At 32.3% G+C, this 12119-nt stretch overlaps 1 long non-coding RNA gene across 1 annotated transcript; it reads left to right on the top strand.

Annotated features, from left to right (window-relative positions):
• Positions 1-545: 545 nt before the first annotated feature.
• LOC121211022 (uncharacterized) lies at positions 546-2360 on the top strand. Its single transcript, XR_005906394.1, has 4 exons — positions 546-686; positions 994-1082; positions 1211-1313; positions 2023-2360. It is a non-coding gene; the product is annotated as an uncharacterized lncRNA (long non-coding RNA).
• Positions 2361-12119: the final 9759 nt, after the last annotated feature.

The following is a 12119-nucleotide window of genomic DNA, read 5'->3' on the forward strand; positions in this document are numbered from 1 at the left end:
AACAAAAACATAATAACCTATAAAGATGGGAATTAAACGAATAAAAGATTAAATCGGAATCAAAAATGAAATTTAGGGTCTGGAGTGTAATATAAATAACGAATAAGGACTGAATCAAAATCAACTGAAGTTAAAAGGGATAAATCGTAAAAAATAAAAATAAGAGGGGCCTAAATTAAACACGCGAACAAATAACGAGGATCAAATGAGAAATTATTTCCCAGATCCCCAAAACGCACCGTTCCAAAGGGGATGAAAATAAAATGGAACTAAAATCACATGGCTAAATTTAAAAGAGAAAAATTAAAATAGGATCAGGTTGAATAGACTTTAGAAAGCGGAGGGACCGAAATAGCAAATTTCCCCTCCATGCGAAAACACGCGGATCCTGGGGGATATTCGGGTCGGATCACGGGTTAGAGGCCAAAACGACGTCGTTTTGGCCTCTGAACCCATATATCAAAACGGCGTCGTTTTATGATTGCTATATAAGACAAAATTTCAGATTTTTTTTTCACTTTTAACACTCTCTTCACAAAAAAATTGAAGAATCCTCTCAACCCCTTTCCCCTTTCCAAGATCCGGCACCCAAACTAGTTGTCGACCGTCGCAGGTTCTGCCACCGTCAACCGCCGTGCGCGGCAGTCGGAACTCCAAAAGTCGCCGATTTTTGACGATTAACCAGGGTAAGTCTCTTTTCTTTCTCTCCTCCTCTTTATATATTTTATTTAAAACAAATTTGAAATAGCAAACAAAAAGGGAAATCGAAATGAAAAAAAATGAAAAGGAAATCCAAGATTAAAACCTTTTGCTTCTGCTTTTTTCTTTTGGCTTTGATTGCTCAATATTCGTGTAATACAATGTTTTTTTTTGTATTAAAAATCGGTTTTCCCCTCTTATAACCAAATAATCTCTATTATTTTATTTTTGCTTGTCCTTCTGCTTTGTTGCCTCTGTTGTCTTTTTGTTTTGCTTGTTGCTTTGGTTTTGCAGGTGTCAGAAGAGCTGGTGGTACGGGCGATGTGACGGGGGCCGACGTGCACGTGGAGGGCGGCGCGGCGCAAAAGGGGAAAGACCCTAAGGTTTCTGGAAATTTGTTTAAGCTATGGGCTAGGTTTTGGGGTTAGTTTTTGGGCCATAGAGTATTTGGGCCTTGTAAATGGACTTGTAATTGGACCATTTAATTTTTATTTGGTTTATTTTTGTTCAGTGGGCCCGGGCAAAAATGGTCTTTTACAGTCACGTTCGGATTTAAACCGGGGAAAAGAAAAAGTAGTGGATTGAACGGTCGACTTACTCCGTATTAATTTGAGGTAAGTTCGTACAATCACATTGTGTATTTATATACTTTAATTGAATTATATGTATGTGAATTTAATAATTATGTTGTATAAATATGGAATGCATAACTAATATAGTATTATAAATATCGAGCCCTATTTAAACCCTAAAAATTCGTAAGATACAAATGACATGTCATATCATTAGGGTTACCGATTTTGGTTGAGATCCTGCATGTGTTGCGGACTCACCGCAGCTCGTATGAGCTTACCGATTCTTAGCTCTTAAGAGCTTACCGTTATTCAACTCGGAGGAGCTTACTGATATTCAACTCAGATGAGCTTACAGTTTATCACTCATATGAGCATACATGTATAAGAATTGATGGTTTACCGTTCAGTACACTTCGTGTGTACCACCCGCGTATCCTATGATATTCTAGATGGTTTAATGAGCATAGTGTCATTACGGGATTATACAGGTCAATATGAACAAGTGCAGATATTCACATGGAAATGATTGGTATTTGAGATATGGAATCATAGCATAGATGGTTTTCGGTTTTATGCGAACATATGACTAACATGATTATGGATTGTATGATAGGTTTTGGTCAAATTAAATTGAGTTATGTTTCGGTTTATTTACCTAAATTTTTGGTTATATGGTAAGTTTTATTCTATGAATTATGAACTTATTAAGCTTAATTGTTTACTCTATTTATTGGTTCATGTTTTATAGTATTCTGGAAGCTCACTCGATTCGGAAGTCGTCGGAGATCGCGTCACCCTATCAAATACTCATTTTTGTATTTTGGACTTTATATTTTGAGGTTAAATGGCATGTATAGGTGTTTTGGCTAATGTGGCTTATATGTCTTATGTTGTTTTGGTTATATGTATAGCCATGTGATTTGACTTATTTTGGTATACTTGGTTAAGTAAATATGTATAAATGATCTTTTGGTATGTTGTGTATATTTGCTATGTGAAAGTCATGTTGATGAATTGGTATTGAAAGTGCCAAGTGGTTGAAATTTGAGAATGTTATCAATGCTAAGTTAGACATAATGTCTCATACATGTAATTGACCATTTAGGTAACCTTTGAAGTATGTTGGGTATGTTTTAAGGTGGTCGAATGGATTTGTTTGTTATAAACTTGACATTGGTTGATTTTGTGTGCCTACTATGCCTTAGTTGTATGAATATTGATGTGTGTAGGTTGGTACCACTTTCAGTGAGAAAAATGACTTGGAAAATAATCTATTTCTATCCACATGGTCAGAGACACGGGCGTGTGTCTCAGCCGTGTGTGATACACGGCCATGTGTCCCGTGATGTTTCTTTTAAAACCAAGTCAGTAGCTTCACACGGGTGTGTGGCTTGGTCGTGCGGCACAATCCAGTTTTCACACGGCCTAGCAGACGGGCATGTGAGGCCATTTCAAAGGGTACACGACCTGGCACACGGGTGTGTGGTCTGACGGTGTGACCCAATTCAGAGAGTTACACGGCCGTGTGTCTCAGCCATGTGAAGGACACGGCCTCTGGCCATGGGTGTATGCCTTAGCCGTGTGCCCTAAATTGGATGCTGACGTAAGAAACAGAATGTCAAGGTTTTTAGACATGGGCTATGACACGGGCGTGTCATGGCTATGTGAGGGACACAGGCCATAGACATGGGCATGTGTCAGGCCGTGTGAAAACCCCTGTAGGTTCGAATTTAGAATTTAATTCACACGGGCTGTAACGCCCCAATTTTCTGGAATCCTGTGAATGTTGGCATAGGTTTAATTATGTTAGTGGGCCTCTAGAAGGCCCAAGCTTAAGATAGAACCCGATAATTTTAGTTAATTTTTGTTCCATAAGAAAAAGGGAGTGAAATTATGAAATAGGACCTATGTGAAAATGTTTGAAAATGCTATAGGCTAAATTGAAGTGGCCAAATAAATAGGAGTGCAAAATAGGAGGATTTGCATGACAAACCTCCCATTTTACATGAAGTGGCCAGCCATCATGTTGTTGTAGACAAAATGTGCACTTGATATCCATAATTTATGGTACAAATTGATACAAATTGATAATAGGTTAGGTAAATGTTCCATGATAATGGGTTAGGTAAATGTTTCATGATAATGGGTTAGGTAAATGTTTCATGATAAGAATTTTATGTCTTTTGTATTAAAGAATTAAATGGATGAAATATGAAGTTTTATTAAAAGAAAAATGGGTGAAAATAACAAAGTTTTGTCCATCTTTGTTCATCATAGCCTAAAGTTAGAGAAGAGAAAGGAGAGGAGAAAGCTCTTGAATGTTCGGTCACTTGGGGAAGAAAATTGAAGGTAAGTTCATGGTAGTTTGCTTCTATCTTGATGTTCATGAGTTCTTCTTGATTCTATCTTAACTCTTGAAGCATATTTTGGTTTTTGGTTGTGTTGTGAGCATTTGATCATGAATTAAAATGAAGGAAATGGTTGTTGTTTCATGTTCTTTTGATGAAAAATGGAAGATAGGTGAAGTTGAGCCAAACAAATGAACATGCATGTGCCTTAGATGTTAAAGGGAAAAATCAGCTATCATGTTGTGCTTTAAAATGATGAAATGGAGATTATACTTAAGTAAAATCATAGATATGTGATGATTGATTGGTGATATACATGTTTAAATAACAAGCATGCAAGTTAGGTGTGAAAGAGTGATTTGGTAATAAATCTGCTTGGGACAGCAGCAGTAACGTGACTTTGGAAAATCACCATAAATTGTGGGAGATGAATTAGAAGCTGAATAAATTATGTAATTAAATATTAATGAGTCTAGTTTCAAATGGAATAAACAAGAACATATTTTGAATTCTGTAAAATGAGAAATTTGATTCGTAATGAAGAGTGGTCAGATTAGTCAAATAGTGAAACATGGGAAACTTTGAAAAAAATCTGGTATTTATTGGCCAAACCAAAAATTCTTAAAATTTTATGGATATAAGATATATGAGTCTATTTTCAGGGAAAATTAACGGCACTTGATTTGGAGTTTCGTAGCTCCAGTTATAAATGATTTAGTGACTGTTGCTCAGGAAGACAGCTTGCAGTGAAATTATGATTATGTGGTAAACATTGACAAAAATTTGTTAATGAGTTGCTTATTGATTTCTTATAAGCTTACTATGATCTGTAGGTGTGGTTGGCCGAATATTGTAAGGGGTTAATACGTAATTTGTATTTGAATAGTTAGATTAACGTGTTAGTAATCCAATTGTAAGCGGTTCGTGTGTGGATCTCGTCAGCATATCGTCGCAAACAGGTGTGTAACTAACATCCTCTTTCTTAGTCTGGATCGGCAAAAGTCGAAAAGCCGAAATGCCGAAAACTGGTATTTTGTAAATTTGCGAGTGTGCGATTGCTCGTGAGGTAAATCGATTAATGTTTTTGGTAAGCTGCAAAATTTGGACTGCAAAGTGCATGATTTTTGTGCCCTCGATATTTTTGGGCTTAATGGGCCAAAATTGGAATGCCCAATTCGGTAAGAACCCTCGGTACGTGATTCTGTAGTACGTGAAAGGTAGGAATATGCATGAAAAACCCTAAAATAGATAAATTACTGAAATACCTTTAAAAGTGGAAAATTTACAGTTTTACCCCTGGGAGCTAAATTACCGAAATACCCCTAGGGTTAAATTGACTTAAATGCATGTTTGACTGTTGTTATTTACTGCATGCCATGTTATTATCTGATGCATGGGACTGGGATATTGACGGAGGAAGTACTGAAAGTGGCTTGTCCACATACTGGAGGCTTTGCCTCAATTTACTGTTAACTGAGCAGCAAGGCTGCAACTGTGGAGTGTTGGGCTGGGTGGGTTGAGCTATTCCCCGCATGGAGTGTATGGCTGGTACGGGTGGAGTGTAGTGGTTGGTGGGTTGAGTAGTCTCCCCAAATGGGCTTGCATATGTTTACTGATGTTGCATGTATTTTGAAATGGGCCTATGGGCCATACTGTTATCTGAATAAGGGGCTAAGGCCCAGTTTATTGTAATCTGAAAAGGGCTCTAGCCCAGTACCACTGTTACCCAAATGGGCTTGCATATGTTTACTGATGTTGCATGTATTTTGAAATGGGCCTATGGGCCATACTGTTATCTGAATAAGGGGCTAAGGCCCAGTTTATTGTAATCTGAAAAGGGCTCTGGCCCAGTACCACTGTTACCTGAATGGGCTTAGGCCCAATGGGCTTGAGCTGACTTGGGCTTTGAATGGGTTTTCCTTACACACCGAGTTTCCCCAAACTCACCCCTTTTATTTTCATCCACGCAGGAAATCCCCAACCATAGTGGGCTTGGAGCTGTGAGGGAATTCGGAGTGGCCACCCGTTCTGAAAGTTTGATTTTCTTCTGGTGAACTGGACATCCTTTTATTTACGTTTGAAGTTTTGGGTTTTTAAATGTAATAAGGCCGCTTAATTATTTTTAATGGTTTTAATATGTATTACTAAGATAGGTATTACTTATTTTAACTGTTGAAATTGGATAGCTTTAGGGCGCGTTTTCAAAAACAACAGTTGATTTCAAAATAACACGACAATAAGCAAAGCTTCCGCAATGAAAGTATTTTCCAAAATTAATCACTTTTCCTAAAAATGACTTAATCAAATCGGTTTCCTAGAAATATCCATGACGTTAAGGTGTGGCAATGGCGGTATGCATGTCTAGGATTGGATCCGAAGGGAGCTTGGTACTTAAGCAGTCCGATGGACTCACCACCTCTTTTCCGGTTTCCTACCTGGTGCACAACTTCCATTCACTTTAACCCTTAATGAAATTATCTTTTAAAACACTAAGTAGGTTTTTCTGGATCAACAATATAAAATGTTTTTTTAACGCTTCGATGTGGCATGTCGGATCCAGCCATAACATTTGGGCCGGGTTTGGGGTGTTACACGGGCATGGTACACGGGCTTGTCCCTAGATGCTTAGGCCGTGTGTGTCACACGGGCCATCAGCACGGCCATGTTATAATGACCGCATGGGCGTGTTGCCCTTTCCACACGGGTGTGTGCCTTATTTCAGGAGTTATTTTTCTAAAGTTAGTTAAAGGACCAGGATTGGTCCTAATTGGTTTGCAATGAATGTTTGGGGCCTCGTAGGCCCATATTAAGGAGTTTAAACAAAGTTCGAAAAGTTTTTAATTTGTCCGAGTTTTAATGACATCTAAATGATTGTATGCATGTGATTAAGTGTGGAAAGCCTCGTATTCAGTCCCAGAGTAGGGCTCGAGTGTGGGGTGTTACATTATGAGTAGACCTAGATCCTACATCGCTTAAGAAAATAAGAGAAATAAGACTTAGGATCTATATAAAGACATAGTTTGTATGTTTTATTTTTACAAGAGGTGGCACAAAAAAAAGATATTAAGGAAAGAAAATGTTTTCTTTTAAAAATACACTAAAAACATGTTTTCATAAAATCGACCTAATCTCATAATTTTTCGAGAAAAAATATCTAATCTGATAATTATTTAAAAAAAGATGTTTTTCATACATTCACTCAATTATTTCCATTCAAAATATTATCTCATCTATACAATTTGATGATATTTTAATTTATCATTTTTAATTATTGGGACAATTTTTTTATGTGACTTAAAATAATTGTTAATTTTTGTTTAAATTTTTAATGAATAAAAATAAGTTTTATGTTTAAATATTAATTTTTAACTCAATATTTTAAAAAAAAAATAAATATTTTCCGAGACCAAACCCATCAAAGCATGTTTGTGAAACACGAGGCTGCCAAAACAATTGGAATTAAATTTTTTATAATTTTTCTTAAATTATCTCTGTAGAATATCAATAATAGGTTAAAGTATTTAAAATCTCTTATTATATTAATTTTTTATTATTAAATGAATTAATTTAATTTTATATTCTTAAATAATTAATTAATTAATTAAATTTATTATCTAGAAAATATATTGAAAATTACTTTTTATTGAAATTTAATTTCAAAAAAGACTCCATTTATAAAATCATAAAATTTTAAAAATTATCTCTGTGGAATAATAAATAATATTTGTCATACAGTAAATGTTAATTATATTTCAATTTAATTTAATTTAATTTTTTTTAATAACAAGGAAACTAATTTGATCTATTTAATAGTAGAGGGATTAATTTGATCAAATTCCTATAATAGAGGGACCTCTCAAGTACATTCACATTTAATAATATATATAGTATTATTTAAGCATCTGATTGAGTTAGTGTCACTAGTCAATCAAGCACTATTTCAATTAGAGAAATTACAAAAATATTATTTCGTAATTAAAATAAATTATCTTATCTAAGAATATTTTAATTTTTTTATTTAAAATTAGTAACCATGTCAAAGGAGAACTCCCTTTCAATAGAAGCATCAATACATTCCCCTTGATAAGTTGTTTCAACAAAGGTGTGATGGACGTTAATTCTTCAACAATTTCGTAAGTATTGAGTTTTAACTCAGCAATAAAAATCTTTTGCACGAAATCTTGAGAGAATATTCATAATGTTTGGAATAATCTCAATTTGATTTCTAGTAGTTGCTATATTAGTTGCAACTTCATGTTTCACTCGAACATCAACCAATCGATAATACGTTCTCTCTCATATTTATTTCTAGTTGCATCTTGACTAAATTGCAATTGTATTGTAACAAATTTCCATATAAGATGATTCAATATCTTATAACAATAGCATATGATATAACCAACAAAACCACGATAATAGCAAATAACATTTTTTTCTTATTCTCCATCATTTCATGAGATAGCCTCTCATTCTTCTTCCAGTACTCTATTTTTGGAAGTATCTTATGGCAGCTGTAGACTGAGTTCAAGCTTGAGATCATTCAAGAGGTTTTTTTTTTTATCTAAGCCTGATATGGCTTGGTACTCCACAATGATGGCACACAAGTGTACCTTTAGGTCTCTAAATCTTCTCATCATTGTGGACAATTTCTTCTTTCATTGAATTTTCATGTTTCTCTCTATTGCCTTTTGCTTTAACAAAAACAATTGAAGACATTGTTTCATCACATCAAGTCCACCTCAGCCTAACATATTCATCACATCAAGTCCAGCAGCAAGAATCTCAACTAACATATTCATTGTTGACCCTATCCTTTCAAAATCAATTGGGTAGTTGAGAACTTTACAATTTCACTGAGTTAGACACTTTTAACGTTAAAAAAGTGTAGGTTTTTACCTAAATAATTTAAAATACTGAAATAGTTTCTCAGCTGAATTATATATGAAAATGGTATTTTTTTGAATCGCGCTTATCTGACAAACACAATCACTTTTTTATATTAAAAAATATATATTTTATTATTTTATTTTATTAAAATATTTAAATATATATATACGTGTCAAAATACAGTCAACGGATCAAAATACGGGTTAAAAATACCCGAGACAAGCCGAGCTTGTCAGATAGACGCAACTGGTCACGCCTGTCGGGTAGTCGTGACTGCCTCCCCCTGCGCCCCTCTGCCCGATCAAAAATATTTTTGTTATTAATTGTTATTTATAAATTGTTTATGTTTAATGTTTATAATTTTGTGTTAATATTTTGTATAAGTGTAATTTTTATAATTATTTTAAAATTAATTTATTAGTAATTTAGGATTATGTTATAAATTGTTGTGTTTGTAATTATTTTAAAATTAATTTATTAGTAATTTAGGATTATGTTATAAATTGTTGTGTTTAGTTTAGTATTTGGTGAGTTTTTAGTAATGTAAAATTATTTTGTTAGTAATTTATTATAAATTTTTCTGTTTTGTGAGTTTTTAGTAATGTAAAAATATTTTGTTAGTAATTTATTATAAATTTTTGAGTTTTGTGAGTTTTTGGTAATGTAAAATTATTTTGTTAAATATTTTGTTAGTAATTTATTATAAATTATTGTGTTTTGTGAGTTTTTAGTAATGTAAATTTTTTTAAAAAAATAATTTTATAGCTATTTTGTTCAACCAATCACGCCTGTCAGATAGGCTCCACTAGTTGCGCCTACCAGATAGGCGCCACCTACCCCCATACCATTTTCGTATCTCTACACGGGTCATATACTGATCCGGGAAAAAAATACATGTAATGACCCGTTTTCAATGAAATCGGAATAGTGATTTTGGGACCACAAATTCGATGTTGTAAAATTTATTTTAATATATTTTTAATATCCATAGCATGTTAGAACCATGGAATAAAAATTTCGTTCAAAAATTTTACTGTTTATATACTCAATTTGTGAAATAGGACTAAATCGCATAAAGTGTGAAAGTTGTGTTCTACTAGCTAAAGGTGTCAAATAGTTATAGAACTTTAAAATAGAGGTCCTTATTGAGTAATTAGACCAGCGTTAGTGGAGGTACATGGAGTAAAATCATGAAATTGTCAAAGTTAGGTTGGTATTAGGTGATTTTATTGATAAAAAAATAAAAGAAAAAGAAGACAATAGTGTTCATCTTCTTCTCCACCGAAAATTGCAGCAAAATAGGGGTTTTTGAAGCTTAAAATTTCAGCCACTTAGTTCCCTTGCATGTCAGTGATTCTTTGACCCGTTTTTATTAGTTTTTATGTTTTTGGGACCGTAATAGCATAAGCTAGCTAAATAGGGGACTAATTTGTAATATGATTGAAAGTCTAGGGTTTTTCCATGAGAGTATTTTTGTTTTTCTTGAAGTACAATGGAAGAAAATGAATCTTAGTTGTTTAATAAATAACTTTTGTTAAAAGATTTTAAGTGAAATTGTCAATTAGGGACTAAAATGAGAAATGTGAAATTTATGTGTTAAATGTGCGAAATTGTGAAATATATGGGCTGATATAGGTATATATGAAAATCAGTTAGGCTTGTGTATAGATGAAATTGCATGAATTTCATTTTTTACGAGCCTAGGGACTAAATTGTAAAGAAGTCAAATGTTAGGGGTAAAATGGTAATTTTTTCATATTATGAAATTGGACTGAATTGAATAGGATATTTATTAAATTATTTAAATTTGATATTATATAGATCAAGAAAAGTCACTGTCGAAACCATTTTTTGAAAAACGGGGTCGACTTTATATTTCGAAAAGAAAACGAAAATTGGGAGTCGCCACCAATCTTTTTTTGTTTAGGTGTGATCGGATCACCAAGAAGTTTAGTCGTTTAATAAAACATTTTGGTTTACTAAAACAACGATTTTGGTCTACGAAATTTGAGAAAATGGGTTTGGGAGTCGGTTACGTACGAGGAAGGATTAGCACCCTCGTAGCGCCCAAAATTGGTACCTAATTGATTAATTAATGTCTTAATGTCGAAAATTGAAAATATTTAAAATAAATTTTGAAATATGATCCATTTTTTATGAATGTTTGGATAACTTGAGTGGATATTAAGATTCTCTTATTTCGAAGAAATAAAATATCACATCCAACACGTAGGACACGACATTTCAAGCCTTCGATATCAAAATCATCTCATAATTTCCAAATTTATGCATCGAAATTTTAAGAAGGATATTCGATCGTTTGGTCAAACGATAAATCGAAACCCAACACGTAGGGCACTATTTTCTCGAAAATTCCAGACAACGGAATATTGCCTTTGTGTTTAAAAAAAAATCCCTTTTTTATGTATCGGATAAAGGCTATGGTACGATTGTATTGTGTTATGCGAAATGGAATTATAATAGCATGCATACCGAAAAATGTAGTAAATGTAATGACATAAATGACGATAATAAATACAAAATAATCAATAAAATAAATAAAGAATCAATGAACACAATAAGTAACTAAACAAAAATTACTTAATAAAACAAAAGGAAGCTCGAATAATAATGATAAGAACTAATTAAGAAACAGGTGAAAAAATATTGGGTAAAACAAATAAAAAGGATGGTGAGAATAATAATGATAATAACCATATAATAAGAATGACAATAATAATATTATAAGTGAAAACTTAAATGAGTTGATTTATAAAAGTATGCAAACAATGGGTAATAAACAAATGAATCCCAATAATAATAAATATTTTAAAGTTTGAAATTATTTAAAAAGATATAAATAAAATGATAGTAATAAGAGTAACAATGTAAAAAATATGTATATATATATTAATTTAATATACAAAGATACATATAAAAATTTCAAAATAAATATTACGTATGATAGTTTAAAAGAAATGATGTATATAAAATATTTAAAATTGATAATAATTTGAAATCCATGAGATGTTCAAAAAATAGAAATAATAATAATAGTAATAATAATGTAAATAAATACAAAAAGAAAATATATAATATAACAAAATCAATATAAAATTAATTAGTTTAATAATGATGATAGCAATAGTAATAATATAATAATAAAGTAGATAATAATAATAATAATAATACGTTAATAAGAAATAATAGAAAGTAATGATAAAATAATAAAATAATAATAATAATAATAAGATAAAGAATAGTGCCAACAATAACATAAATGGTAATAGAAAAGCAATAATAGAAACAGTAATAATAATGAAACATATGAATGACAGAACACATAACAATATAAATTTAAAATATGAAATGAGAGTATAAGGAAACAAATAAATAAATAGGCAATGCGTAAACAAATAAAACAAAAACATAATAACCTATAAAGATGGGAATTAAACGAATAAAAGATTAAATCGGAATCAAAAATGAAATTTAGGGTCTGGAGTGTAATATAAATAACGAATAAGGACTGAATCAAAATCAACTGAAGTTAAAAGGGATAAATCGTAAAAAATAAAAATAAGAGGGGCCTAAATTAAACACGCGAACA

The sequence above is a fragment of the Gossypium hirsutum genome, chromosome A12 (genome assembly GCF_007990345.1).
Source record: "Gossypium hirsutum isolate 1008001.06 chromosome A12, Gossypium_hirsutum_v2.1, whole genome shotgun sequence".
Classification (NCBI taxonomy): domain Eukaryota; kingdom Viridiplantae; phylum Streptophyta; class Magnoliopsida; order Malvales; family Malvaceae; genus Gossypium; species Gossypium hirsutum.